Consider the following 23,160-nt stretch of genomic DNA (forward strand, 5'->3'; position numbering starts at 1 on the left):
GGCCCTGAGGAGCACAGGGTCCCCCTGGGCTGGGATGCCACTGGGGTGCCAGTGGTCCTATGGAGGGGGCTCCCTCCATATGGGCCACTGTCTCTGGGCTGCCCAGGACCCCGCAGGAGGCAAGCAGGTCCATCTATGTGACAGGGGCACTGAGACTCCAGAGTGCAGAGGGGCAGGAGTCCCAAGCCTTGAGAGCCTTTGACCACGTGCCACAAGGTAAGTCTCGGCTGGGCCACTCAGTGGAACCATCTAGAAGGCTGCCTAAAAATCCAGATGTGGGGCCCACCCCAACCGACTGCACCGCCAACAAGTTCCCCTGGGCATTCTGAGGCTGGGCCCCAGCCTCCCCTAAGATGCATTAACCCTGTCACAACGGTGTGCCTGGCATGCCAAAGAAGCTTCCAGAACACCACCCCAGCCTGCTTGTCCTTCACCCAGAGTCTAGGTCCCTCCCTGCAGGTGATGGCTCCCCTCTCTGGCAGGTGAGAAGAGCAAGGCCCTCTCTCTGGAGCCTGGGGTGCAGGAGTGGAAGGCGGGGCCCTGAGGCTGGAAGAGGGTTGACAGTGCGTGGTGGGTCCTGGCAGTGGGGCGGCTGGGCTGTGGCTCAATGGTGGGATCCTGGGCACAGCAGCCCTTCACGAAGTGTCTGGCCTCAGGCCCGAGCAGGCACTGCCCTAATAGGAAGCCTCTTAGAGGTTTCCGGTCAGGCACCTTTACGCAGAGCCATCTGTATTTTTAGCTGCTGAATATGCTGAGAAGCAGCTTAGGTATCCAGTGGCTGGAACTCCCCCGTCTCTCACATACCAGGACACGGCGGGAAAGGCAGGGCTCCCCCACATCTGGCATGCTTGCCACCCCCTGCCCTCAACCTGTCCTGGGCCAGAGAGCAGGGTCCACTGCTGGGGTCCAATTCTCCAGCATCTCAAAACCAGCTTCCCACAACCCCTCCTGGCCCAGATTCTCGCCTTGAGCTGGTGCTGACAGACCCCACCCCGCCCAGTAACTCCACTCCCTGTTGGTCACAGTCTAGCCTGCTTCCGACTTGCTGCTGAATCACCACCTCCCAGGAGCCTCGGGAAGGAGCTGGGAGGGGAGGGCAGGGCCAGCATCTCCCTTAGCGACCCAGAGGCTATAATTGAAGAGGCCTCTGAGCTGCATCATGACAGAGAGGGGACCATCTGGCCACTCAAGTCTTCTCTGCAGCAGTTAAAGGGGTTGGTTACTACAACCTACACCTCAGGTGCAATGGTCAACAGTCCCAGGGAAACCGGAATGGAGGACTTAAAGGCTCACACTGGACAGACTGAGACTGATAGTCCCTCTGTGGTCCACAAGTCTGGCTGGCTGGGGAAGAGGGGTGGTGGAGTTCCTTCAACCCAGCACCCCACCCAGGGGAAAGGAGGACACCAGAGGCCCTGCTCCCCCACCCTGTGTGACAGAGTTCATCTCCTGGCCTGTCCTCCTGGGGAAACCCTCAAGCCCTGGGTGAGAACACCCAGCCTGCAGTTCAAGTCCTGGCTACTTGCTATGGGTGACCTGAGCTGCTTCACTGGCCCCTGAGCCTCTACTGCATCTGTCGGCTGAAGCCGTCCGCCTGAGCGCCCTCCCCCGTTTGGGGAGGAGGATGCGAGCAGGTGCAGCCTGGCGGGACCCACTGCAGGAATTGTCTTTGATGTAATTTGTTCATACCTGGGGCTGTCTACTCATCCTCAACTGGTACCCAGATGGCAAAGGCCTGCCTGAGCTCGGATGCCAGACGCCCCGACCTCAAAGCTCCTTAGAGGCTCCTTAGGTCCCTCCCCTGATGCCAGCAGAGAGTGTTGAAGACTGGCCCTGTTTAAGAGTTTGAGGCTTACACACACACACACACACACACACACACACACACACACACACACACACTGTGACAACCGTTGGTCTCTGTCCAGTACTGAATGCTGGGAAAGCCTCCTTGTTGTGGAGATGGGGTCCCACTGTTTCTCAGGCTCTCCGTGAGCCCCTGGGCTCAAAGGATGCTCTTGCCTCCCAAGCAGGCAGGCACCACTCTGTGGGCAATTAGGACACATTTGACTTTCCAGGGAGCGGAGCAGGCCAGCATTTTCATGCTCAAACACACCCAGGAGGGCAGTTTTCTTTTCTCCTCCCCCCATTTCTTTTGGTGAGACACAATGTGCTTTTTCAGCAGCTGAAGTTGGAGACAGCAAAGAGGGAGAGGCTGGAGGGAGGGGTGGGAAAGGCATTTAATTCATGCGAGTGTCCACCTGTTTTTCTACTTGACTCACCCCTTCAACCTCTGCTTGAAAATTCCCAGAATTTAGGGGCTGAGATGTAGCTCCGTGGTAGAAGAGCACTGGCCTAGCTTGCCCAAGGCCCTGGGTTCCATCTTCACATTGAATGAATGAATGAGTGAAAATTCCCAGCATTTGACCTTCAGTGCTCTGAAGTATTAATTTATTTTATAAATGAGGAGACTAAAGTTCTGAGGGCTTAGCCAGGCATGGTGGTGCACACTTGGATTCCCAGTACTTGGGATACTGAGACATCAGGGTTGCAGGTTCATTAAAAATAGCTGGAGCTAGCCGGGCGTGGTGGCACACGCTTGTAATCCCCACTCTTGGGAGGCGGAGACAGGAGGATCGCACAGGTTCAAAGCCAGCCTCGCTGGCTTAAGAGACCCTGTTTCCGAAAATAAAAATATAAAATAGGTCTGGGAGTATAGCCCGGAGGTAGAAGAGTTCCATCCCCAGGACCACCAAAAAAAAAAAAAAAAAAAAAAAAAAAAGCCGGGCATGGTGGCACACACTTGTAATCCCAGCATTTGGGAGGCTGAGACAGAAGGATCATGGTTCATGGACAGCCTCAGCTATTACTTAGTGAGGCCCTTTGCAACTCAGCAAGACCCTATTTCAAAATAAAGAATAAAAACAAAATAGGGCTGGGGTTATAGCTTAGAGGTAGAATGCTTCTGGGTTCCATCCCCAGTGCCAAAAATAGATAAATAAAAATGTAAAGGGCTGGGGATATATCTCAGAGGTGGGCTGCCCCTGGGTTCAATTCTCAGTACAAAAAAAAGCCCCCCCCAAACAACCACAACATCAAAAAGCAGCTTGCCCAGGTTCCAAGGCTAGCCCAGCAGCCCTGACGCGCATGCTCACCATGGGTACCAGCCGAAGGCTTGCGCTCTCTGGGGACAGGAGGTGGCCATTCTGCAGATGAGGGTCCCAGAGCGAGGGGCAAGGCCAGGAGGGGCCGCGGAGGTGAGAGGGAGAACAGGGAAGCGGGCCTGCTGGAGCAGCGGCTCTGAGGAGGGAGGCTGAGTCCCTGCCAGGTGGAATTCTGAGGCCACAGCCGCTGCCATCCCCTCCCCCTGCTGTCAGAGAGTGCCTTGGCAGAAGAGGACACAGGCACTGACTGCAGCCCCGTGTCCTCACCCTGATGTCTGTTGGCTGACATTGGCCACTTGGCCTAGGATGCCTGTCTGCCCAGCCCGCTGCTGCTGGGAACTGCTGGGGAGGCTGGCTGGGGGCCAGGTGGCTGGCTTGGGGTGACCTTGAGCGCTGTGCAGTAGCTGGGGACCTGGGCACTACCTAGAGTAGGGCTGGAGGGGACAGTCTGCCACCCTGGGCAGGGGGTGGCCTGGAGCCCCAGAGGCACAGGACAATGGTTGTGACCATTGTTGCCAACCAGCAAGCTCTTTAGCCCCTGCGCAGTGACCTCTTTAAGGCTGGTGCAGGCAGGCACGGGAGGAGGAATGTGCCACACTCTTGGCCTCAAGTTTCAGGGGAAGTTGGAAATTGGGAAAGAGTACTACAAAGAGCAATAAGGTGGCTGCCTGGAGGGAGCCTTGAAAGGTGAGAGGGTTTGGACCCATGGAGAAGACAGGAGTGGGTGTGCTCTAGAGGCAGGAAGGAGCAGCTGGAAGCGGAAGGGTTGAGGTGTGGCGGGCGGCTCTGAGGTCCAGCGGGGAAGGCCAGAGTGATGAGGTGAGAGCCCAGCTGCAGAACACTCTGGGAAGAAGCCAGGTAGACAGCTGGGAGGTGGACGGAGGAGGGTGGCCATGCCAAGTCTGGTGCTGAATGTCAACAGCGCTGGGTTCCAGCCCTGCTCTGCCCCTCGGCGGCTGGAGGCCTTGGGAGAGCCCCTGGCCACCAGTGTCATGGCCCTAAAATCATTTTGGAGCAAAGTGTGACCCACCATGCTTGACTGTCTTTTTATTTTTTTATTTTGAAACAGTCTCACTCAATTGCCAAGACTAGTCTCAAATTTGCAACCCTATTTCAGCCTCCCAAGTACTAAGATTACAGATGTGCCCAAGAAGATGTGTGTGTGTGGGGAGGGAGTGGGTACTGGGGATTGAAGCCAGGGGCAGTCTGCCTCAGAGCTAGATCCCCAACCCTATTTATTATTATTATTATCATTATTATTATTAATTATTATTATTATTGTTGTTGTTGTTGTTGTTGTTTTGTGGTACTGGGTTTGAACCCAGGGACAGTCTACCACCAGTCTACCACCAAGCTACACCCCCAGCTCTATATTTTATTCTTTATTTTATTTTTTATTTAGTTAATTTATTTATTTTGTGGTACTGGGGTTCCTGGAAACCCTTCTACCTCTACAGACCCTTCTACACTCCCAGACCTAATATATATATATATATATGGATTGTGCCCACCCATGCCCACCTCTGAACTGCTCCGAGGCCTGGACATGGTGGTGCCCACCCGGGGCTGGAGACCAGTTCGGGGCCTTTGCCCAGTGGTGGGACCAGAGGACATAGACAGACAGTGTGTTGTCCTTTCTCTGTGGATGGAGCAAAGGTTGAGAACCTCTGGGGTATTCAGGAGACGAGCAGAATTCCCAGGGGTTTCTGGGGTTTGTGGCAGCCATAGTATCCAGCCTGTCTTGTATATGTATATGTATATGTATATGTATATGTATATGTATATGTATATGTATATGTATGTATATATACACATATAAGTATATATATGTATGTATATATATATATTTTTTTTAATTTGGAAACAGGGTCTCTTAAGTCAACGAGGCTGGCTTTGAACCTGCATAATCCTCCTATCTTCACCTCCCAAGTGTGGGGATTACACGTGTGCACCCCACGCCCAGCTTATTTTTTTTTTTTTTTTGGTGGTACTGGGTTTCCTGGAAGCCCTTCTACCTCCGGGCTACACTCCCACGGGCTATACTCCCAGACCTAGTTTTTAACTTTATGTGGAAACAGGGTCTCTTAAACCAGCGAGGCTGGCTCTGAACCAGCGCGATCCTCCTGTCTCTGCCTCCCAAGCGCGGGGATTACAAGCGTGCGCCACCACGCCCGGCTTATTCTTTATTTTATTTTTATATTTTTGGTGGTACTGGGGTTCCTGGAAACCCTTCTACCTCCGGGTTACACTGCCAGACCTATTTTATATTTTTTATACTGCCAGACCTATTTTATATTTTTTTTTTTATTTGGAAACAGGGTCTCTTAAATCAGCGAGGCTGGCTTGGAACCTGCGCGATCCTCCTGTCTTCGCCTCCCAAGCACAGGGATTACAAGCGTGCGCCACCATACCTGGCTTATTCTTTATTTTAAAACAGGGTCTCACTAAGTTTCAGAAGGCCTCACTAAGTAGCTGAAGCTGGCCGTGAACCTACAATCTTCCTATCTTAGCCTCCCAAGTATTGGGATTACAAGCATGCAACACACTGCCCGGCCTACTCTTTTAGCCAGGCATGGTGGTGCATGCTTGTAATCTCAGCATTCAGGAGGTTGAGACTGGAGGATCGTAGTTCATGGCCAGCCTCAGCTACTTAGTGAGTCCCTCTGCAACTTAGTGAGACCCTGTTTTAAAATAAAGAATAAAAAAAATAGGGCAGGGGTGTAGCTTGGAGGTCAAATGCCCCTGGGTTCCCTCCCCATTACTGCAAAATAATAATAATAATAACAACAACAACAACAACAACAACAACAACAACAACAACAACAATAAATTTTGAAACTGGGTCTCACTAGTTTGCTGAGAGTCTTGCTAAACTGTTGAGGCTAGCCTTGAACCTTCCCAGTACCTGGGAGGCTGAGACCTGAGAACTGCAGCTCGCAGGCAGCCTCAGCTACTTAGTGAGGCCCTTTGCAACTCAGTGAGACCCTGTTTCAAAATAAAGAATAAAAAAGAGGGCTGGGGGTGTAGCTGAAAGGTAGAATGCCCCTGAGTTCCATTCCCAGTACTGCAAAAAAAAAAAAAAAAAAAAAAAAAAAAGGAGTCTCACTATTTGCTGAGGCTGTCCTCAATCTTGCAATCCTCCTGTCTCAGCCTTCCAGGTACTGGGATTATAGGTGTGTGCCACCATGCTGGGCTTCCAACATAAGAAACCCAGAAACTAGGTATGGTGGTATACTTCTATAATCGATAAATAGATAGAAATAAAAGACAGAATTGACTAGAGATGGTCAAGGAGTCACTTACAGTAAGGATGTTTCGAGAAACTTTGGTTTCAGATGCCAACTCATCTCTTTGTGTATATGTATTGGATTGTGATATGAAATTTATTTCTTGCAATGGCAGAGAAGTTTTAAGAACACTGACAAATTCTCTAAAAGGAGGCTACTCCCAGCACCCAAAGGGCTACCGTGAGGGTTCAAGCCATCTGCGAGGCCCACCCAGCAAGGAGAGCACCTTCCTCCTGCAGCCAGGAGAGGAGGGTCCTAGGGAAGGGGTTGGGGTCGGCTGAAGTCAGGAGTGTTGGGGGATTTTTCCACCCTGCTCAGCCCCAAGCTGGGCTTTTGTTCTGGCTTTTGGGAGCCTTTGCACGGAATGGTCTGGAGAGGCAGTAACCTCCAGGCAAGACAGAAGGGGGCATGAATGCTGTGCTTTGCCCCCATTTGTGCCCTGATCTAAATTGCTGCACTGAGGGCTCTTGTGTCCAACAAGAATCCGTCCTTTCTCTGCTGAGCCTGTGTTTTCCTGGGTTCTGAGAATGGGCCCCATTGTGACCGCGTGGATAGCCCAGAGAGGCCAGATTCCTGCCCCGGCTGAAAATGCTGAATTCCTGGGGACAGAAGGGGTCTTGGGTCCCCTTGCCTGAGTCCAAGACAGGCTGGATACTATGGCTGCCACAAACCCCAGAAACCCCTGGGAATTCTGCTCGTCTCCTGAATACCCCAGAGGTTCTCAACCTTTGCTCCATCCACAGAGAAAGGATAACACACTGTCTGTCTATGTCCTCTGGTCACCACTGAACTGGTCTCCAGCCCCGGATGACACCACCATGTCCAGGCCTCGGAGCAGTTCAGAGGTGGGCATGGGTGGGCACAATCCCTGGCTCAACCACCTACCGCTCTGTGATGGAGGCAAGTTCCTTAACCTCTCTGTCCCTTCAGCTGTAGAGGGGATGAGGGCAGTTCCGACCTGACTGAATTGCTATGGGGAATTAAGAGGGGTAATGTGAGCCAGGCCTGGTGGCCCAGACTTGTAATCCCAGTACTTGGGAGGCTGAGGCAGGAAGATCGCAGGTTCGAAGCCAGCCTCCAGTTTAGTGAAGCCCTCAGCAACTTAGTGAGACCCTGTTTCTAAATAAAATACAAAAATAGGTCTGGGGGTATTGTCTAGAGGTAGAAGGCCCCTGGGTTCCACCCCCCAGTACCACACACATGAAAGAAAGAAAGAAAGAAAAAAAGAAAGAAAAAGTAGGGCTGGGGGTATAGCTCAGAGGTAGAATGCCCCAGGGTTCCATCCCCAGTACCAATAATAAATAAATAAATAAATAAATAAATAAATAAATAAATAAATGGCTGGACATATAGTTCAAAGGGAGAAGGCACTGGGTTCAATTAACAGTAAAAAAAAAACCCATTATGATGTATGAATACAGTTCACCAATAAAAAAAATTAAATAAAAAAAGAGAGGCAGAAGAATGGCAAAAAACATACTGCTCTGCCTCCACGAGTATATATACCATCTAATTGAAGACATAAAATAAACACCAAGGAAAAGAAACCAGACAAGTCACTTTGGGATTAGCAGCCCGTCTCTTGGTTAAGAGTATAGCGTGAGCCAGGCATGGCGGCAAACAGCTGCAACCCCGGTACTTGGGAGGCTGAGACAAGAGGGTTGCTGCCTGAGATCGGCCTTAGCAACTTAGCGAGACTCTCAACAACCTAACGAGACCCTGTTTCAGAACACAAAATAGAGCTGGGGTGTAGCTGGGGAGTAGAATGCCTCTGGGTTCAATCCCCAGTCCTGGGGGGTGGGAGGAAAGAATATACTATATACGAATTCCCAGGATGGGGAGATTAGTGTGGTCTGGGGTGGTCTGAACAGGCTGCCTAGAGCTGAAAGATGAAGAGGAATTAGAAGGTTAGTGGAGAGGCTGCAAGGAGACTCGGGGTGGAAGGGATGGTGCGAGCAGAGGTGCAGGGGCAAGAGGAGATGTCGGGTGGTGCGCACCCTTGCTGGGGACAGAGAGCCTGGAGACCTGGGGGAGCTGTGCACCGTGGGCGAGCTGGGGCTAGACTGCAGATGAAGGGGCTGGCTCAGCCTCTGCAAGGAACTTGCTGGGAGAAACCCATTGGCCATGTTTGTAAGGAAAGATTTTCCCCAGGAAAGTGGCAGCACCAGCTCCATGACTAAGAATCAGAGTCCCCTCTGGCCCTGGTTTCCCATTTGGGTGAGGACTCGTTCAGGGGAGACAGGACTGCTCTGCTTCCGAGCTGTGCCAGCCCCATCCGCAAAGGTGTGCCTAGCCTGCATGGCGGACACATCCAACAGACACACAGACCCTGCTCTGAGCACAGGCCTGCGGAGCTCCCTGAAGGAGGGCGTCCCCGGCCCTGGCCTAACTTTGAGCTGGGGTTAGAAAGCAGGAACATGGGCCCGGGGCTCCCTGCTTCTCATGGAAGCCCAGGCCCATCCACGGCTGTGCTTTTTCCTACCACACATCATGGTTTATCAGGCTCCGTGATACCTGCTTGACATGGTCTCTATGCTTTAGCCCTATTTTACAGATGAGGCTCAGGTTAAACAACTTGCCTGGTGCCACATAGCGAGTAATACGGAGTCAGGCTGCAGCTCAGGGCTGTCTGTGTTTCCACCAGTGCAGGTGCCTCCGGCCCTCTCTCTGTTTCACATCTTCAAGGTCCAGCCAGCGGGGGCACCTCCTCCAGAAGGCTCACTGAAGTCTGGCCTCCAATGGTTCTGAGGGTCCCAATTCTGCCCCCAGCACCTAGTGGGACCCTAATTGGGGCTGAGAGCATCTCTGGCGTGATGCAAAGGCTCTCTACTGGCACTGCCCAGAATAGTGACCACTAGCTAGTGGCCACTGAACACTCAAAATGTGGCTAATATGAAGGCCGGGCGTGGTGGCGCACGCTTGTAATCCCCGCGCTTGGGAGGCGGAGACAGGAGGATCGCGCAGGTTCGAAGCCAGCCGCGCTGGCGTAAGAGACCCTGTTTCAGAAATATAAAATAGGTCTGGGAGTGTAGCCCAGAGGTAGAAGGGCTTCCAGGAACACCCCCCCCAAAAAATGTGGCTAATATGAATAAAAACTGAATTTTAAGCCAGGTGTGGTGGCTGAGAGAGGAAGAACACAGGTTCAAGATCAGCCTCAGCAACTTAGCGAGACCCTGCTTCCAAATAAAAAATAAAATAGGGCTGAGGTGTAGCCTGGAGGTAGAACACCCCTGGGTTCAATCCCCAGCACCACAAACAAACAAACAAACAAACACAAACACGTGAGTTTTAGGCTGGGGGTGCAGCTCAGTGGTAGAGTCCCTGCTTAGGATGCAAGAGGCCCTGAGTTCTATCCCCAGCACTGAAGGGAAGGGATGACCACCAAAAACCTGAAATAAATAAATACATTTGCAGTACTAGGGATGGAATCCAGGGACATTCTACCTCCAGGCTACACCCCCAGCCCTATTTTTTTATTCTTTATTTTGAAACAGGGTCTCACTGAGTTGCAAAGGGTCTAAGTAGCAGAGGCTGGCCTTGAACCATGATCTTCCTGTCTCAGTCTCCCAAATGCTGGGATTAAAAGTGTGCACCATCAGGTCTGGCCTGAATTTTAAATTTTATTTAATTAAGATTTAAATGTGAAGGTCCCCAGTGGATAATAACTGCTTTATTGGACTGCATAGTGAAGACCAATTCTAGATGCCTAGAAGGTTTGTTTGGTTTACATGGGGAGTGAGTGAGTGTGTGTGTGTGTGTGTGTGTGTGTGTGTGTGTGTGTGTCTGCCTGCTCCCTGGGCTCAAAATACCAGCTCTGCCAGACAGTATTTAGGATCTATCTTCATATACAAAGTGAGGAGACAGATAGGGCCCACTGATTGGTCTGCAGGGACAGAATGCACAGTAAGGTTCCACAGAAAACTGGGGGGGATGCTCTTCCTCCCTCCAGCGCCACCTGCTGGTCACAGAGTGCTGCGCAGGCCCAGTGGCTGACCCTGGGGCAGGGCTGCCTAGAACCACCTAGGATAAGTGGCCAGGGAAGGAGGGCACTGAGGGGCGCCAGGAAGGTGTGTGTGGTCTTCAGAGGAGGGCTCTCACAAGGAGGGGAGGCTGGCCTGGCTAGCCAAGGCTTGGGGTGTCTGTAGAGATGAAGACGCCCACTTGGCTGAGGCCAGAGGGCTGGTGGGTGGCAGAACTGCAGACGGCAGGGCCCACCTGGATGTTCTCACGACTCTCTTGGGCCCCAGGAACCGGCGCCAGGCTACTGGGCCTCCGGGTTGCCAGCCTTCCCTGGTCCCTCCGAGGCAACAGGAGTGCAGCCAAGCCAGCGCCCTCGATGCTGGGCCAAGAGGCAGACTTAATGAGCTGTCCCACAAAGGGCAGGCGGCCGCCACGCGCAGTGGACACTCAGAAGGCAGGACACAGGGGCCCTGGGCCAAGGCCTGGGGATGCCCCAGGGCCAGCCAGGGCCCGGGCAGCAGGAGCTTCCCAATGGCCTCATAGCTGCCTCCCCAGTGAGCTGAGGAGAGAGCTCCCGAGGAGCCTGATGGGCCCCCGACTGGATCAGCCCAGCGCAGGGTCACACTGTGTTCCCAGCCTGGCCTTGCCTGAAGAGGCCGAGGGGCCTGGGTGATGACGGATCCCTCCCTCTCTTCCTTTCTCCCTCCCTCTTTTCCTTCCTTCCTTACTGGGGATCAACCCAGGGGCATTCTACCCCTAAGCTATACCTCCAGCCAGATTTTATTTCTTAGTTTTTGAAACAGGGTCTCACTAAGTAGCTGAGGCTAGCCACAAACCTGCGATCCTCCTGTCTCAGCCTCCCAAGTACTAGGATCGCACAGGTGCCCCATGCCCAGCTGCTTCACTTTCTCTGACTGTAAAACTCAGGGCGTTGGGCCGGGTCCCACTGTAACAGGGACACAGACTCATATGTGCCTGCAAATGTCTGACAGGCAGCAGTAAACACTTGGCATCTCTGCCTCCATTTTGCACCTGTCTCCTTTGCTTTGAGTCGCCCTGGATCCCAGGAATAAGGTCTGATCAATAAACATCTTGTGATGAACCAACGCCACCTCTCAGACAACGACTTTCTCCTGCCTATGGGGCTGTACCGGGCTAATCCTGAGAAAGTGATGGGCCAGACCACGCTTCTCAAGACCACCGGCTTTGGCGGCCGTGCAAAGCCTCCAGCTATGCAAACCCCAACTCTGGCCGTCGTCCCCTTCCTATAAAACCCCAAAGTCTTTGTCAGACTCTCCAAGACAGGGCCAAGGACATGGGTCCCCTTGGCTTCCCAGAGTAGCCACACTGATTACAGTTCTGTTTAGCTGAGTGCAGTGTAATCCCAGCAACCCAGGAAGGTAAGGCACAAGGATTGCAGACTCAAGGCCCACCTGGGCAACTTAGGGAAACCCTGTCTCGAAATGAAAAAGGAAGCTGGCGTGGTGGCGCATACTTGCAGTCCCTGTGCTTGGGAGGCCGAGACCAAAGGATCGCTGTTCATAGACAGCCTCAGCTACTTAGCAGGCCCTTCGCAACTCAGTGAGATCCTGTTTCAAAAATAAAAAGACAGCCGGGCATGGTGGCTCATGCTTGTAATCCCAGCGCTTGGGAGGCTGAGACAGGAAGATCGCACAGGTTCGAAGCCAGTCTCAGCTACTTAGTGAGGCTCTCAGCAACTTAGTGAGAACCTGTTTCCAAATAAAAATATAAAATAGGTCTGGGAGTATAGCCCTGAGGTAGAAAGCCCCTGGGTTCCACTCCCAGTACCACCAAAAAATAAAATAAAAATAAAAAGACTAAAAAGTAGGGCTGGGGGTGTAGCTTGGAGGTACAATGCCCCTGGGTCCTATCCCCAGTTCTGAAAAAAAAAAAAAAAAAAAAAAAAAGGAAAAAAGAAAAAGAAAAAGGGATTGGAATGGAGCCCAGTGGTAGAATGCCCCGGGTTCAATCCTCAGAACTACTAACAAACAAACCAAAGTCCCTTCCACGCCTCCCACAATTACCTTTTCTGTTTGTTTTAGGGGTGAGTGACCAGATCTTATTTGTCAGGTCCCCGGAGTCAGGCCTCTGACCTAGGCCTATGGTAACACCACCAGCTCCAGGCTGCACACAGGCCTGTGTCCCTCTGGCTACAAGACAGGTGACCTGGGAGCCCAAGACCTTCCTGCCCTGCCCCCTCTGCGTCATTCCTCTGGGTCTGGGGCTCTGGTGAAGTCGCCACCAGGACACCCCTACAGACGCCCAGGCCAGCCCTGGGAGGCTGCCTCCACCCTCCACCGACTAACGCCCCCTGAGCTTCTGCCTCCAGGGAGAAGCTGCTGAGGACCTGGAACACACAGACCCTCGGACTCGGCCAGGAAAGGGGCGCAGTGGGCCAGGTCTAGGTGGGAGCCACCCCTCAGCATCCCCCACCCCGTGAGCCCTTCTTTCCCAAAGGTAGGGGTGTGGGGTACAGCGATGGCTTGTATTATTAGTACTAGCGCTATTACTGGTAAGAGCACTGTATTGGTCCAGTATTTCCATTACACTAAGACCTTGACACACATCAGCGCATCTTGTCCTCACCTATACGGCAGATTTTTTTTTTTCTGTTTTTTGGTGGTACTGGAGTTCCTGGAAACACTTCTACTTCCGGGCTACACTTCCAGACCTATTTTTTAAAATATTTTTATTTGGAAACAGGGTCTCTTAAGCCAGCAAGGCTGACTTCGAACCAGCGCGATCCTGCCTCTGCCTCCCAAGTGCGGGGATTACAAGCGTGCGCCACCACGCTAGGCGTTATACAGCAGATTCTGTCATTCCCATTTTTTAGAAGTGCTGTCCCCTTAGATGCCTGCTCCTCCAGGCAGCCTTCTCACACATGTGGCCTTGATGGGTCCTGTACTCTCTCAAGATCCCCTGAACCCCTGAACCCCTCCAAAGGGCCTGCTTGACTGCCTCAGCTGGACGGCTGTCCCTTGTATGCTGATCATCCTAGGAAGAGACTCGCAGAGGCCTTCCTGGTAACCTCAGCCAGCACCAGCCTCAGACCTCCAGCCTATCACAGTCGGGCCTCTGCACTCATCGTAGAAACTGGGCTGGTGACAGTGGTTCCAGTCCAGAGTCCCAGCTGGGGGTGGAGGAAGGGCTTCCCTGTAGTACCAACCAGCCACTCCCCTCAATCCTGTTATGCTTTCAGCCCACAAATATTTGCTGAGCACCTAGGGGTTCTAGGCCCCATGATTCCAGGTTTGAATGACAGGCTCCCTCTCTGCCCCAGGAGAGCCAAGGGCCTGGGGGAGAGCCGGAAACAACCAAATTAGCAAAGGGATGCAGTGGGATAGGAGCCGAGGAGAGATGCAGAGATGACAAACTACACTCAAGTGTCCAGAAAGGATGGTACAGAATAGTTCAAATCTGCAGGCCTTGGCCAAGATGCTGGTCACTGTAATATCAAATGTTACCACCAGGTGGCGCAAGATGCACACAGATTCTGGGAACTGAAGTACTTAACAGAGACGCAAATTGGGAGGTGGGGGGTGCGGAGACTGAACTCCCAGGACACAGGGTCTGTGATATGCAAGGGGTTGCATGATCTCCATCGCCATGCAAGTCCCTTGCCCTCAGACTGTGTCTATAAATGTTCCCCGTTCCCACAGCCCTCGGCCCACTCCAGTCTCAGGTTACTGCATACCTGGATCACTGCAGTAGCCAATTTGGTGGACCAAAGAGACTGATGCTGAAGTGTGGAAGCGGCTAAGGACTGCCAGCCCCTCTCCTCTTTGATCACCCCCTGACCCTCATTCTCCATGGAGATGAGATTTCTTTCCGTCCTGGATACAACTACAGTCTTGGGGACTTGCTCTGGCCTGAACGCCCTCTCCTGCCACCTCCTCAGGGGACTCCCTGACCACCTGGCCAGGCTGACTGGTCACTGTGATGGCCCTGCACCTATATAATCACTTCACTTTCTCTCTTTCTTTCTTTCTTTCTTTTTTTTTTTTTTTTTTTTTTTTTTTTTGGTGGTACTGGGGTTCCTGGAAACCCTCCTACTTCCGAGCTACACTCCAAGACCTATTTTTTTAAAAAATATTTTTATTTGGAAACAGGGTCTCTTAACCCAGCGAGGCTGGCTTCGAAACTGCGTGATCCTCCTGTCTCCATCACTCAAGCATGGGGATTACAAGCGTGTGCTACCACGTCCGGCCACTTGTTTTATTTCTGCCTGCCCCACCATATCAGCTGCTGGGTAAAAAATCAACCCCACTTCACAGGTGAGGAAATCGAGGCTTTGGGATTTACACTGTCTTTCCCTTCAGCCTGAGTTCCCACGGATGCTCGGTGAATGGGCGCAGAGAAGCCCACTCTAGGAGACCCGAGACCCCAGTTCCAGGTCTGGCTCTGATTCAGACTCCCCATGGAGGGACGGTCACCCTGGGGATATTTACATGGAGTTCAGCAAAGACAAGAAAAATGTCAACAGCAAAGCAGGAGCGAACCCTTGTAATCTCAGCATTTGGGAGGCTGAGATAGGAAGATTCACGGACAGCCTCAGTTACTTAGTAAAGCCTTTTGCAACTTAGTGAAACCCTGTTTCAAAATAAAGAATGAAAAATAGGGCTGGGGATGTAGTTTGGTGGTAGAATACCCCTTGGTTCCATTCCCAGTACCGCAAAAAAAAAAAAAAAAAAAAAAAAAGACAAAGGAGCCCTGCGGAGTTCACTGTCCCCCTGGGGCACCACTGCGGCCTTGGGTGTGAGAGAGTGAACACATGGAGACCTTGGGGACCTGCATACCACGTCCACTGCCTGGGCTGAGGCTTTAGGGAAACAGAAGGCACAAGTCTGATAAAACAACAGGGACCTGGCCCACCTCTGTACCAGGATACCCTTCCCTAATACTCCCTTCTAACCCGCTTGAGAGGGCTGAAAACAGGACTCCCATCTCCATGAATGTGGCCCTCACACACGCTTGGGACCAGTCAGGAGGTTTTGAATCCACTTCCATCCAGCCTGCTCACCCAGCCCCCTTCAAGTGGGCTGGATGTTTCCTGTGGGCACCCTCCTGCTACCTGTCCACCCAGGTAGGGGGTGAGCAGGATTTACTTAGCCTCTCTTCCCCCAGCCTCCCTGGGACCAGCAGCCCCCGGGTCTGGCTGGTTTGTTTTTTTTTTTTTTTTGACTATCAGCATCAAGAAGCTATTTTGTGCAATGGCCAACAGCCGGGTTCTGGGGAGCTGGCTGGACAGTGTGGCCTGGCCAGATGGGCGGAGTGCAAGAGAACTATTCTGCTGATGAGGTTGTGGCCAGGTCTCAGCCAAGCACAGAGTGAGCTGGCTCTGCCCCAGTATCCAATCCACTGGTCCCTTGAGGAGGACAGGATGTGGGATGTCTTGAGTTCCCAGTGGCCAGAGGAAGGTGAGGCGGGGGAGGCAGCAGCCTCATCCCACAGCCAGCACTGGTCCAGGGGAGGACTCCTGGACAAGGGCTTGGTGAGACTCATCCCAGCTCTCACGCTGAGCTCCACCCCTCCTCTCCCCAGGATCTCCCAGAAAGGCTGCTCTGTGCCCAGCCAGGGCTGACAGGGTAGTGGAAAGAAAAGCCTCAGCCCCAGTGGCCGAGCACCTATGGCAGGCCAGGTACTGGAGGCATTCTACATACATCAGCTCCTTGGTGCTCACAACTGCCTGGTACGCTGGGTAGTGCTGCTGCCCTGGGTACAGGTGGGGAACTGGGATATGAGGAGGGGGAGTGAGTCATTCAAGGCTACAAGCACAGCTGGGCGCCGAATGTTGTCTCTGCAGTTTATTCAGTTAAAATCACTTCAAGATTTTAACCTAGCCGTGTGTGGTGGCACACACCTCTAATTCCAGCTACTTGGGAGGCTGAGAAAGAGGATCAAAAGTTTGAGGCTAGTCTCAGCAACATATAGAGACCCTCTGTCATTTATCTTATGGGAAATAAAAAGGGCAGAGGATACAGCTCAGCAGTAGAACACCCCTGGTGTAATCGCCAGCACTGTGAAGAAAAAAAAAATTTAACCTGATGGCAGCCTGAGCTTGGAGTTCATTGGCTTTCACAGTCTTTGATGAGCAGCAGGTGCTCAATAAATATCTGCCGTTACGTTTTGGTTATGGAATGTCCCCTGAAAAGCTCGTGCACTGGTGTTCAGAGGGGAAATGATTAACTCATGAGGGTTCTAATCTCATCAGTGGATAAACACACTGTAATGGATTTACTGCGTGGTAACCTAGGCCAGTAGGTGTGACTGGAGGAGACGGGTCACTGGGGGCGTGGCCTTGAGGATTATATATGTATGTTCACAGACTCCTTTCTCTGGAGCTTTCTGCCTCCATGATGTGAGCAGAGTGCCCCTGCTCGTGCTCTCGCTCTGCTTCCTGAGCACTGACCTGAAATGGATTGCATCCCCTGAAATCTCCTGTGCTGTTAGCAAATACATCTTGCTTCCTCTACGTTGCGGTTGTCAGGTATTTTGAGTTCACAGCAGGGAGGATGTTGACTGAAACACCTGCTGAGAGAAGACCTGCAGCAGAGATTCTCCCTCTGGAGCCCTCCCTGTGGACTTCCATTCCCCCTGTCCTGGGAGGAGGAGATGACCTGATCCAGCGCTTGCAATGTGGTCCACACACAGCATCTTCTCTCATCCTCACCAGGGCCTGAAATGTGGTACTGTGTAATCTAAAGAGCAGGGAAGGCCACCATTGGCCCAGGTCTGGTCTGATTACCTGGGCTGCCAGTACTCTAAGCCAGTTGTCAGCAGCCAGACACAAGCCTGGTGGTCAGGCTGCCTTCTGAGCATGCTGGGAAACCCACTGTGACTGAGGACGTGGGGCTCCCTGCTCTCGGTGCCGTCCCGGCTGTGCCTCCTACAAGTGCCTACTGCCTTCTTGCTAGCCCCAGAGGCAGGGCAAGCAGTCCCTTCCGTCCTGTGGGACTCTGCTTTCCCCAGGGGAAAGGCAGCGACACCCTGTCCTCTTCCTGGACTCCTGCTACTCTTGCATAAAATACAACCTCCAAAATGTAAATGGAGGACAAGAGGGCCAGGCCTCTGCAGAGTGAGGTTTCTTAGTTTGACCTCATTCCTACTCCAGCTACAGGCCATCCGTCCCACACCTCCTTTCCAGATCCTCGTCCCATTCTCCAGGTCAGCCCTCAGCCACTGCTACTGTCCCCATGCAGCCTCCTAACCCAGTGCTCGGCTGATCAGGCCTGCAGGACAGCCTCACATTCTACCTGCCCATGTCCCAAAGACCAGGCAGGTGGCAGGGTTGTTGGGCCTGCTGGGGTGGGCAGGGGCTTCCCCAGCAACCCTCAGGCCCCCGGCCCAGGCGGGGCAGGCTGGGGCAGGGACAGCCTTGGTCTGGCCGTGGGCGCTCTGCCTCTCACCCCAGGTCCCTCTGAGCACTGGGGCACCGGTCCAGGCCACAACAGAGAGTGCCTCTGTGGCTGAAGAACAAAAACCAGTTTGGTGAGGCTCTGCTCCTCTCGTGCAATTTCAAGAATTTAATCAGGATCCTGGCTGGCCCAAACAGGAAGACCAAGCTGGGGAGGGGAGGGCCCCAGCCAGAGCCCCCTGGACCCCGCCTCCGAGGCCCCTGTGCCCCTGCTGCTCTGAGCTCCCGAACAAGTGGGCAGCAGCAGCCCACGCGGCTCCTGAGTGGCAAGAGGCAGTCAGCAGCCCAGCCTCCACCATCCTGCCTGGGATGCAGGGCCAAACACACGTGCGTCCCCTATCCATGAAGTGGGCTGGGCAGCAGCGACAAAGGAGGAAGGAAGCCCCGCCCTGTGACAGGCCTGCTGCTTCCAGTGGGTGGGTGAATGTGGGGTGCAATGAGGAGGCAGGGCCCCTTGTCCTGTGCCCCGTTCCTGTCCTGGGCTACCGCAGGAACAACGCAACCCTGGTGTCGCACAGAGTGCCAGCGCCATTCAGGAGCCTTTCTTTTTCCCTTCCCCCTTCCTTCCTTCCTTCCTTCCTTCCCTCCCTACATGGCCCACCTGCCTGCTGGGGGACTAAAAGCCAGGGCCTCAGGCATGCTAGGCAAGTGCTATACTCCAGCCCTTCTTAGTTTATTTGAGACAGGGTTTTTCTAAGCTGCCCAGGCTGAGACAGGGACCATTATTATTCCCACTCTACAGATAAGTTGACCGAGGCAGGATGGACTGTGCAACTAACTCGCTGGGGGCAAGTGGCCAGCTGGTCTCTGGGCCTGCTTCCTTGAGGGGCAGTCCAGTGTAGAGCCACTCCATGCCCGGCTTTGCTTGAGCTCAGTGGGGCTTCGCTTGAGCTAGTGGGGCACTGACCAGCGCTTCCTAGGTGCTGGGCCCTGGGGGTGCAGAGATGGACCCGGGCAGTGGGAGAGGCCCTCGGCAGGTTCACAAGCCAACATGGGGTGGTCAGTGCCACCCCGGAGGCAGCCGAGTTGCTGGTCGTAGGGAGTGCTTCCTGGACCAGTGGCTCCCAGACTGAGCGCAGAGCAAGAAACAGGCCCAGGCGGTGTGTGGGGGGTACTGTGGGGGGGGGCAGCAGGGGACGGCGTGGGGGGGGGGCAGCAACCGGCAAACTAAGGACAGGGTGGCAAGGGGCTGCGGAGGTGCCGGGTCTTTCCCCAGAGGGAACGCGCATCCTCCTGGGATGGCAACAGGGCTCCGAGCTCCCTTTCAGGGCCTTTAGATCTATTATTTCCATCTGATGAGGATTTATAGATTTATTCATTTATTTTGTAGCTGAGGATTGAACCCAGGGGATCTTACCTCAGAGTTATACCTCCAGCACTCTTTATTTATTTATTTTATTGCAGTACTGGGGATTGAACCCAGAGGCATTCTACCTCTGACCTACATCCTCAGCCCTATATATTCATTCTTATTTTGAAACAGGGTGTCACTGAATTGAAAAGGGCCTCACTAAGTAGCTGAGGCTGGCCATGAAACTTCCATCCTCCTGTGTCAGCCTCCCAAGTAACTGGGATTACAAGCATTTGCCACCATGCCTGGCTTTATTTTTTATTCTGAAATAGGGTCTTACTAAATTGCTGTAATCCTCCTGGTCTTAACCTCCCAAGCACTGGGATTACAGTCATGTACCACCATGCCTGGCTATATGAGGATTAATCAATTAATTAATTTATGTGTGTGTGGTACTAGGATTGAACCAGAGGCATTCTATCTATGAGCTTTACCCCCAGCCCTTTTTATTTTATTTTATTTTATTTTGTTTTGAAACAGGGTCTCACTAGGTTGCTGAGACTCACTAAGTTGCAGGCTGGCCGCAAATCTGAGATCCCCCTATCTCAGCACCCCAAGTACTGGGATTATAGGCGAGCACCACCATGCCCAGCTATATGTGGAGTTATTTTTATTTTATTTTATTTTTTGTGGTACTGGGGATGGAACCCAGGGGTCTTCTACCTCTGGGCTACAACCCCAGACCTATTTTGTATTTTATTTTGAAACAGCGTCTCACTAAGTTGTAGAGAGCCTCACTACGTAGCTGAGGCTGGCTTTGAACCTGCGCTATCCTCCTGTCTCAGCCTCCCAAGTACTGGAATAACAAGTGTGCACCACCATGCCTGGCCCTATATGGATTTAAAATGGAATAGTGTCCAGTGTCTAGAGTGGAGGGTGCACAGGCCCCAGAGCAGCCTCCCAGGGTGCCCTAAGGCGGCGAGCCACACCCACCAGGGGTGTCTGCAGAGCACCCTTCCTGGCTGGCGATGATCCTGAGCAGCAGTCTTGGGACACCAGGTCCCGCTCTCACCCACCCAAGGGAGCCATCAAAGGGAGCCAGCCTCGGGGCTGCTGCCCACTCCCCCACCACGTCTAGGCTGGGGCAGACCTCTTCTTCCCCAGCGAGAAGGAAAAGGAAGCCAGAACCCCCGCCCCAGCCCCAATTCCCGAGGGGCCCTACAGCAGCTCACTTGAAAGGGGCCGAGGTTATCTGCAAAATTCCAATTAAATCCACCAGTTTTGATAATTTGATAAGCTACTTCACCAGTCTCCCAGAGTCAAAATATGCTGTTACTTGATCTGTGTTTACGTCTCAGGATGGATGGAGGGCGGCGCGGTGGCCTGGGAGGAAGGGGACAGGCCTTGGCTGATGTACTGTCTACCCAGGGCCAGCACGGGTGGGGCTCCGGCTCTGCCACACTGCAGTGAGCGCAGTTCCCTCTTCGTGGGTCCCAGAGGCCACGGCACGCCAGGCCTCAGGTCTGCCCGGGGCTGGAGGGATTCCTGTTCTCAGGCCATTCTCAGGCCACACCAATGGTTAACACCACCTCAAGAAAGAGGCAGCTCACCCTGTTGCCATGGTGGCTCGAGGCTAATGTTTTCTACCCTCTCCCTGCAAGGCGAAGCCCCCAGCCATCTTCAGACAACAGTGCTGAGCACTTAACGTGGAGCAGTGGGCTATTTTGGCAGGCCCTCATAGCCACCCAAGCATTCCGGCGTTACCCCACTTTAGGGACGGGAAAGCAGAGGTACACAGAGGCTGAGGTCAAAGGTCAAAGAGCCTTCAATGGCAGGGCTGGACCACAGAGTCCCACCCTGAAAGCCAGGCTCTGGCGTCTGTTTGATTTCCACTGTTCCTGGAAGGCTGTCTAGAGCTGGGCCATAGGCTAGCCCATTGCTGAGGGTGTCAAGTCCTCATGTGAAACAGGGCCCAAATTTACTCAGCTGACTCGCAGAGAGTAGTCAAAGCAGGAATCAAAGGCCAGCTGGACAGATTTTTGTCTTTTTTTTTTTTTAACCCAGGGTCATTCTACCTGTGAGCTACACCCCCAGGCCCATTTTATTTTGAAACAGGGACTCACTATATTACAGAGGGCCTCTTTAAATTGCTGAGGCCTCCTAAGTACTGGGGTTACAGACGTCCACTGCCATGCCAAGCTGTACCCAGGCAGATTTTGTGGCCATACACCATCAACCATCAGCGCCCTGTCCTTCCTTCCCTTCCCTACCTGTGGGGCACAGGATCTTGGGGGGAGTCCAGCAATAACCACCAAGGAAGAGCAGCTCCTCTCTCCGTAAGGGCCATCACAGCTGGCAGAGCCAGGTGGGGACCCAGGGGTGCTGCAGCCAGGCTCCAGAGCTTCCTACTGCCTGGGAGGGGGAAGGGGGTGGGAGCACAGGGCAGTGACGCTGGAGAGGAAACTCTGAGAAGCACCAGGAACAGTGCCCAGTGGTGCGGCAGGCTGGAGGGATAACAAGCGGAGGGTCTGTTTGGAACCTGGAGGTTTAGCTGTGAACTTGGTTCCTAATCTGCAGTGTAGGGTGAGAACATAGCCCTGGCGTACCGCTCTTCTCTCTTTTATCTGAGTTTCATTGAGTACCCCAGAGGGTTCAAAGCAAGGACAGGGACTCCCCACCCTTCCCTTTTCTCAGATGAGATGAGGAGGCTCAGGAATCCAGTGACTGGCCTTGAAATGTATAGTTAGTATGTAGAGTCGGCCCTGAACTCAATACCCTGCACCCGCATCTGTGGCTTCCAATGCCTCCATCTTGCAGACCATGTCACTGGTGAGCGCCTGCGAGTCACAGCATTTGTTTCCTCCTCCTCCTCCTCCTCCTCCTCCTCCTCCTCCTCCTCCTCCTCCTCCTCCTCCTCCTTCTTCTTCATGGTACTAGGGTTCCTGGAAGCCCTTCTACTTCCGGGCTACACTCCCAGACCTATTTTATACTTTTTATTTGGAAACAGGGTCTCTTAAGCCAGCGCAGCTGGCTTCAAACCTGAGTGATCCTCCTGTCTCCGCGTGTGCCACCACGCCTGGCCTCCTTCTTTCTTTTTTTCTTTTCTTTGTGGGGGGAGGAAATTGAATCCAGGGGCATTCTACCTCTGAGCTACACCCCAGCCTTATTTTATTTTTTATTTTATTGTATTTTTTTGCAGGTCTAGGGATGGAACCCAGAGGCATTTGACCTCCGAGCTACATCCCCTGCCCTATTTTTTTATTCTTTATTTTGAAACAGGGTCTCACTAAGTTGCAGAGGAACCTCGATCCTCCTGTCTCAGCCTCACAGATGCTGGGATTACAAGCGTGCACCACCATGCCTGGCTTATTTTTTATTTTGAAACAGGATCTCACTAAGTTGCTGAGGGCTTGCTAAGTTGCTGAGGCTGGCCTCAAGCCTGTGATCCTCCTGTCTCAGGCCCCCAAATAATGGACTAGAGTTGTGCGCCACCATGCGTGGCTTTTGCTTGTTTCTTAAGTTAGAAACAGAGATGACCTTTGCCAGGTCAGGTGGGTCTCTGAGCTGTGCATTGCTTCCTCCTGCCTCAGAGAACCCAGATAATCTTGGGCTCTTAGTCTTATGGCATGGGTAAGAAGAGAGGAGCCCCTTTAGACAGGACTGTGGAATATGGCTGTACACTCTACAGCTCACATGGGGCACCATCCAGACAGTGTGTTGTAAATGGCACCCCCGAGGCTGTGTACAATGCACTCTTGTTTTTATCACCAGGTGCCCCCTGGTCTCCCACCTATTCCAAACAGTTCCCCCGTCCTATTTGTTCCCTCTGTAGCACTCATTGCCTGGCTTTATCCTGGTGCTATAAGATTTCAGAGGAACAGGTATGGAGGGAGGTGATCAGTGAGCATCTCCTTCAGGCCTGTCCCCACCTCTCTTCTACCCAACACCTTTCCCTGGCGAACTCCTACCCATTAGCTCCGGAGAAAAATCGGGGCTTTTCTCTCCAATGGGAACCTGCACTGG

At 53.0% G+C, this 23,160-nt stretch overlaps 1 protein-coding gene across 3 annotated transcripts in view; it reads right to left on the reverse strand.

The window, feature by feature from the left end:
- SH3PXD2A (SH3 and PX domains 2A) overlaps positions 1 to 23,160 on the reverse strand; it is a gene marked incomplete at both ends in the record, with an annotated part of 227,134 nt that overhangs the window by 83,209 nt on the left and 120,765 nt on the right. The gene's annotated exons all lie outside the window — the stretch shown is intronic.

This window comes from Muscardinus avellanarius (genome assembly GCF_963383645.1).
Source record: "Muscardinus avellanarius genome assembly, chromosome: 4".
NCBI classification, from domain to species: Eukaryota; Metazoa; Chordata; class Mammalia; order Rodentia; family Gliridae; genus Muscardinus; species Muscardinus avellanarius.